This window comes from Hylobates moloch, unplaced genomic scaffold (assembly GCF_009828535.3).
Source record: "Hylobates moloch isolate HMO894 unplaced genomic scaffold, HMol_V3 SCAFFOLD_2, whole genome shotgun sequence".
NCBI classification, from domain to species: Eukaryota; Metazoa; Chordata; class Mammalia; order Primates; family Hylobatidae; genus Hylobates; species Hylobates moloch.
The window spans coordinates 18331098-18337122 of record NW_026652277.1 but is presented as its reverse complement, the minus strand read 5'-3'; positions in this window follow the sequence as shown (position 1 = coordinate 18337122).

The following is a 6025-nucleotide window of genomic DNA, read 5'->3' as shown; positions in this document are numbered from 1 at the left end:
GCCAACATGGTCAAACTCCATCTCTACTAAAAATACAAAAATTAGCCGGGCATGATGGCGAGTGCCTGTAATCCCAGCTACTCAGGAGGCTGAGGCAGGAGAATCGCTTGAACCTGGGAGGTGGAGGTTGCAGTGATTCAAGATCGTGCCATTGCACTCCAGCCTGGGCAACAAAAGTGAAACTCATCTCAATAAATAAATAAATAACTAAAAACTTTTTAAAAATAAGAATAAAGTCTATTTTTTAAAAAAAGAAAGGGGTATCCCTGGCAACTGTTCGATTCTGCATTCTCCCAAACCTGCGTGCTAAGGATATAAAAGGCTTTTATCCACACTCATGGCATTCCCAGTCACCCCATTGGTTGGGTAGGGTTTGTGTCTCATTCACTCTCACCACTAGCCTGGAGATAAAGTCACCTTAAAAGCTGGATAGGGCCAGGCGCAGTGGCTCGTACCTGTAATCTCAGCACTTTGGGAGGCCGAGGTGGGCGGATAACTTGAGGTCAGGAGTTTGACACAAGCCTGGCCAACATGGTGAAAACCCATCTCTACTAAAAAACACAAAAATTAGCCAGGGGTGGTGGCTCATGCCTGGATTCCCAGCACTTTGGGAGGCCAAGGCAGGCGGATCGCTTGAGGTCGGGAGTTTGAGACCAGCCTGGCCAACATGGTGAAAACCCATCTCTACTAAAAAATACAAAAATCAGCCAGGCATGGTGGTGCATGCCTGTAATTCCGGCTACTCAGGAGCTGAGGCAGGGGAATTGCTGGAACCTGGGAGATGGAGGTTGCAATGAGCCGAGATCGCGCCACTGCACTCCAGCCTGGGCGACAGAGTGAGACTCCGTCTAAAAAAAATAAAATAAAATAAAGCTGGATATTGCCATTTTCCAGGCTCTCAGATTGGAGTTTGCCGGGCTCTTTTTCCTACTGTTAAGTCCAGCAAGCTTGGGTTGCTGTGGCTAATGTTGATGTATTCTATCTGAATTCCCAATCAATGTTCACCTGAGGAACCCTTCTTTTCCTCTCTTAGGGTTCTTCCCTATGACTGATGAGCACCACCCTGTCCACTCCACCAGCTTTCTCCCTGCGCAGTGTGTTCAGTCCATCTCTTGACTTTTTCTGCAGAAATAATAATCGTCTCACTTTGTTAAAGCAAAAGGCCACCAGTGAATATGTAAAACAGATATTTCTTCCAAAGCAAGGAAGAGTTGGGTTTATAAGGCAGTGGTTCTCAAACTTTAACTTGCATTGGAATCATCTGGAGGGCTTCTTGAAATAGATTTCTGGGCTCTTACCTTGAAAGTTTCTAATATAAAAAGTCTGGGATGGAGTCTGGAAATCTGCGTTTCTAACAAGTTCCTAGTTGATGCTGACATCATTGTTTGAGAACCACTCTAAGGGTTAGTCTCTATGAGCAAAGATACGGTTTGAATGGAACACAGGGAATTGGAAGAGTTTCAATCTCCTTATCAAATTCCCCCAGTGGAAGCATGATCATTCACTTTCACTGACTGGCTGACTTTCTGAAGCATTGACTCGTCACTGATTGATTGTCAGAGACATATGCATTCGTGTGAGGCTGTCGTTCTTACCTGTAAGGATATAGCAAAAAGACAGTAGTTTTTCTTTCTTGAATCTGGAGTACAAAACCTTTTTATTCTCACTTTTATGGGCGCATACCCATATTGGCCCTTCCCCATCAAAAGCAGGGATATTAGTTTCTCCCATTAAGAGAGTGCACCACAATTTGTCTTAGTGGTAGATAGTCATCAAAGGAGTCTCATCTAGAAATGTAGCGGCTGGTCTACACAGTGAGATTCATTGGAGTCACTGGAAGTTATAACTCTACTGAGGACTCCATCATTCAGTAAAATTTATCAGGGCTGAATTGTTGTAATTCTTTGTTTTTCCTTATTAACTCAGACCTGAACAATCTGCATACAACCACCCAACAGGTGGATTCGCCTTGCTTGCTGCCTGGACAGAGATGACTTATCAAGACAGGAGAACTGCAATAAAGAGTAATTCACGCACAGCCTGACAATTCAGAGATTGGAGGTTTTAAAGATAATTTGGTAGGTAGGGGGCCAGTGAATCGGGGATTCTGATTGGTCAGGTCAAAGATGAAATCATAGGGAGTTGAAGCTGCCCTGAGTCACTTCCTGGGTAAGGACCACAAGAGCCATTTTATCGATCTGGGTGGTGCCTGCTGATCCACTGAGTGCAGGGTTTACAAAATATCTCAAACACTGATCTTCGGTTTTAAAATAGTGATGTTATCCCCAGGAGCAATTTGGGGGAGTTTAGAAGTTTGCAGCCTACAGCTGCATGACTCCTAAACAATAATTTCTAATCTTTTGCCTAATGTGTTAGTCCTACAAAGGCAGTCTAGTCGCAAGCCAAGAAGGGGATTTGTCTTGGGAAAGGGCTGTTGTCATTTTTGTTTCAAACTGTAAACTGAGTTCCTCCCAAAGTTAGTTCAGCCAGCTCCCGGGAATGAACAAGGACGGCTTGGAGGTGAATAGCTGTTAAAAGATGGAGTCAGTTGGGTCAGATCTCTTTCACTGTCTCTTATTATTTTGCAGTGGTGGTTTCATGTATGCCACAGGCTCCAGGAAATAAAGGAGATGGATGGGAAATCAACATCTCTTTTTCCCTGTCAAATTTCTCCTTACCACAGTCATACACATAACTATCACTGGGGCATTTTGTGGGTTTGCGGGGAGAATCAGCCACAGCCCTAATCTCACCCTGGGAAACCCTCAGAGGTGGAACGTGGTCTCAAGTACTTTTGAATGATGGTGGTAACTACAACCACATGAAGCTGGCCATTTCCAGAGAGCAATACTGGATACAATAATAAGTGGTGGGGACATATGTTCACTTTATTGATTTGTTAAATTGTGCACATTGCTTCATGCACTTCATGTAAGTTATAATTTTCTCAAAGGAAATTATAACTTTGACAAGGAAAGAAAAAACAGATTTGAAAAGGAGCCACTGTTCTTGTTTGCATCCGTTTTTGTTTTTTGTTTTGTTTATAAGCAGAAGGAATTAGAGTTCCTATTTAGCTCAGGCAGGCATATAGTTAAGATTTCCCTCAGAATGTGAAATCCTTCTCCAAGCCTTTTCTCTCCACCTCTTCTGAGCCACAGGGTCCCTGTTCTGAATACAAACTGCCATTGCTAGCCAAGTGACTTCCATTATGCCTGTGCATCCCCTGAACTTCCTTTTTGGGCAAGGCACATCTGGAGGAAATTCTTTCATTTCCCCTTCATTCTGTTAATAAGAGAAAATGAAGCCGGAGCTCAAGTTTCTTGAACCTTTCTCCATGGTAGTGTACAGCTTTAGAACCACATGCATCTGGGCCAGGTGTGGTGGCTCACACCTGTAATCTCAGCACTATGGGAGGCCGAGGCAGGCAGATCACCTGAGGTCAGGAGTTTTTTGTAAAAATACAAAAAAAATTGCCTGTAATTGGTGCATGCCTGTAATCCCAGCTACTTGGGAGGTTGAGGCATGAGAGTTGCTTGAATCCAGGAAGCAGAGGTTACAGTGAGAGTTGCAGTGTAATTTTAAATTGAATATAAAAATACCACAATTCACAACAGAGTCAAAGAATAGATGAGATGATTCCTATCAAGTATGAAGTATCTTGATGTTGAGTTACATAGTGTCATCTGCCAAAACAAGGTGATTAATTTGAAAGAAGTGATAAAATAGCCAATCCCATTTTGGAAGACATGGATTCATTGTTATTATTGAACTCAAACTACATTTGTTTCTGTTGCAGAATAATCCTCAAGTATAGCAATATCATCAAATCTCCATGTCCTCACAAAAATGTCAGGTCAAAAATCTCAGATGGGAAATTAGAGATGGGAATTCAAATTTGCTGAGGAGTATACATTTGTTTTTTTAGTAGGAAGGGTCTTTTAAACAAAGAAATGTTTGCTAAATCAAGAATCAGTGTATGAGCGGGGCACAGTGGCTCATGCCTATAAACCCAGCACTTTGAGAGGTCAAAGCGGGCAGATGGCTTGAGCCCAAAAGTTCGAGACTAGCCTGGGGTACATGGTGGGACCACATCTCTACAAAAAGCACAAAAAATCACCCAGGTGTAGTGGCACATGCCTGTGGTCCCAGCTACTCGGGAGGCTGAGATGGGAGGATCACTTGAGCCTGGGAGGCAGCAGTTGCAGTGAGCCAAGATCGCAAGTGGCCACTTGCCAGCATTTGAGGCTTTTGTTCAGGATGCTCTTTTAGCTCACATGAAGTTGAATTAATTCCCCAGGACATGTGAATGTGTTACCTTACCTGGCCTAAGGGCCTCAAGATGGGAAGGTTATCCTGGATTATCAAGGAAAACCTAGTTAGAAACACTAGGGTCCTTAATATGAGAAAAGCATAGGATGAGGAGAATGGGTAGATGTGTTGCCAGAAGCCAGATGGTGGAGTGATGTGAGGAAAGGGCCATGAGCCGAGAAATGCACACAGCCTCTGAAAGCTGAAAAAGGTGAGGATATGAGTTCTCTCCTGAACCTTGAGGAGAAACACAGCCCTGCTGGCACCTTAATTTTAGACTGTTTTAAATTGTTTTAAACCACAAAATTGGTGGTAATTAGTCAAAACCAGTGATTATCTGCAGATGGGGAGTGGAGCAGAAGGAAGGATTATAAAGTGACACTAGGAAACCTCTGGAGTGACGGATATTTTCATTACCCAGATTGTGGTGAGGATTTTGCAAATGTATACACATCAAAGCTTTTCGAATTGTACACTTTAACCGTGAGCAGTTTACTGCATTCATTATACCTACAAAAATACCTACATAAAACATGCTTTAAAAAAGATATCAATCTTAAGTTCACGGATTAAAAAGCAATAGGCAGAATGAAATCTTACTAGTTTCTGGTGTCTTTCAGAAGAAATCTGAGTTTTCTGTGTGTAGCAGAACTCTTAAGCTTAGGTACCTGAAATTCCTAACCTTCTACTCAAAATTCCTAACTGTACATATAATTTTTTTTTTTTTTTTTTTTTTTTGAGACAGTCTTGCACTGTCGCCCAGGCTGCGGTGCAGTGGCGCAATCTCAGCTCACTGCAAGCTCCGTCTCCCGGGTTCATGCCATTCTCCTGCCTCAGCCTCTCCGAGTAGCTGGGACTACAGGCCCCGCCACCACGCCCGGCTAATTTTTTGTATTTTTTAGTAGAGACGGGGTTTCACCATGTTAGCCAGGATGGTCTCGATCTCCCGACCTCGTGATCCGCCCGCCTCGGCCTCCCAAAGTGCTAGGATTACAAGCGTGAGCCACCGGGCCCGGCCTAAATATGAATAATTTTTCTATGTGGGCAACTTTTATCACATTCCCAAAGAGGTCTGTGAACAAAAACGGTGGAGTTAAAGCCACTACTTTAGAGGAATCTGAAGAATGAACATAGTGAAAATGTTATCCCACTCATTATTAGATCTCCATTTTATTTTATTTTTTACAAGGACACAACTTAGGTAGATGATCCCAGTTATACCCCACAATGGAGTACACACCAATCTGGATCACCTTCCCAGGCCAGGGATTCCTTCTCTGGTAAACGCACCTTCCACTTGGCCAGTTGTTTAGATCAGAGAGAGGAAATGACCCAGTGCAGGCTAATGAACAATTTCTCTGGGGAATATGGAATTGTAACTAAAAGTCTAACAATAATCTGACTTCTCCCTTGTACAAATTCAGGAGGCTACTGGACTTGGGACATTATCTGTTGTGTGGAACAGGAAACAGAGAAATCCAGTCAGGTGAAAAACAGAAAGAGATGAGTGGGAAAAAAGGTAACTTCCTGCTTGCTCCTAAATGGTCCAGTCTCTAGTCTCAGTCTGTTCTACAAATCCAGTTGTTCCGTGGGTTTCGTGCGCCTCCACCACCTCACCCCAATTATCTTCTCTTTGTTGGCATAGGTGGGTTTCTATTATTTGCAAGCAAATAACTTATAGCAGATTTTATCTTTAAAAGAAAACACTGGATTCACT